The sequence below is a fragment of the Echinops telfairi genome, unplaced genomic scaffold (genome assembly GCF_000313985.2).
Source record: "Echinops telfairi isolate 266 unplaced genomic scaffold, ASM31398v2 ScPeMD7_2077;HRSCAF=2619, whole genome shotgun sequence".
NCBI classification, from domain to species: Eukaryota; Metazoa; Chordata; class Mammalia; order Afrosoricida; family Tenrecidae; genus Echinops; species Echinops telfairi.
Genome location: NW_022105975.1, coordinates 1 through 1,227, shown reverse-complemented (window position 1 = coordinate 1,227; position 1,227 = coordinate 1). Strand labels below are relative to the sequence as shown.

Here is a 1,227-nt window from a genome sequence, read left to right as displayed (position 1 = left end):
GAGTTGGGGTCTGCAATCTCTATCCGTTCCTGAAAATGGTGGCTTCTCCAGACGTCACCGTAGAGGCAGCTGTGGAGCAAATCGACATTGGTGGCGTCACCTTACTGAGAGCAGCAGCCAAGAACCACACGCGTGACCGTCGTGTGTGACCCAGGACTACGCGGCGGCGTCCGGGAGATGCAGAGCTCTGACCACTGTGAAGACCTCCGTGGAGACTAGGCTCGGGCCAGCCGTAAAGGCGTTTGCTCACTGCGCGGGATGATGCAGCCATGTCAGGTGACTTCAGGGGGCTGTGCAGTCAAGGAGCGTCTCAGCTGCCCTTGAGGTACGGGCTGAACCCTCAGTTGCACACACTGCAGCCCAGACTTCCCCTCACAGTCGTAAATGGAGCCCCTGGATTTATAAACCTGGGTGATGCGTTGAATGCCTGGCAGCTGGTAAAGGAACTCAAAGCCGCTTTAGGCCGCCCCGCCGCTGCCTCTTTCAAACACGTCAGCCCTGCGGGCGCTGCTGTTGGATGTCCACTCCGTGAGGACGAGGCCAAAGTGTGCGTGGTCTACGATCTCTACCCCACCCTCACGCCCATTGCTACCGCACGCACACGCCAGAGCAAGAGGGGCTGCTAGGATGTCTTCATTTGGTGATTTTATTGCACTCTCTGATGTTTGTGATGTCCCTACTGCCAAAATCTTCTCCAGAGAGGTATCTGATGGCATTGTTGCTCCCGGATATGAAGAAGCAGCCTTGAAAATTCTTTCCAAAAAGAAAAATGGAAACTACTGTGTGCTTCAGATGGACCCTGCGTCCAAACCAGATGAAAATGAAGTTTGAACTCTTGTTGGTCTGCGTTTAAGCCAGAAGAGAAATAACGGCGTCATCGACGGTCATTATTTAGCAATGTTGTTACCAAGAAGAAAGCGCTGTGGGAGTCCGCTCTCAGGGACCTCATTGTCGCCACCCTCGCAGTCAAGTACACTCAGTCCAATTCCGAGTGCTGCGCCAAGAACGGGCAGGTCATCGGCATTGGAGCTGGGCAGCCGTCTCCAATTCACTGCATGCACCTTGCAGGGGACAAGGCAAACTGCTGGTGGCTTAGACACCACCCGCGAGTGCTTTCGATGAAGTTTAAACTGGCGTGAATAGGACAGAAATCTCTAATGCCATCGATCAATATGCTACTGGAACCATTGTGAGGATGAAGATCTGAAAGAGGGGGAGGCGCTGTTT

The 1,227-nt window shown here is 53.7% G+C and overlaps 1 pseudogene; it reads left to right on the top strand.

Moving 5' to 3' along the window:
* The first annotated feature begins 3 nt into the window (after nucleotides 1–3).
* Nucleotides 4–1,224, top strand: LOC101643801 (annotated as a pseudogene).
* The last annotated feature ends 3 nt before the right edge of the window (nucleotides 1,225–1,227 follow it).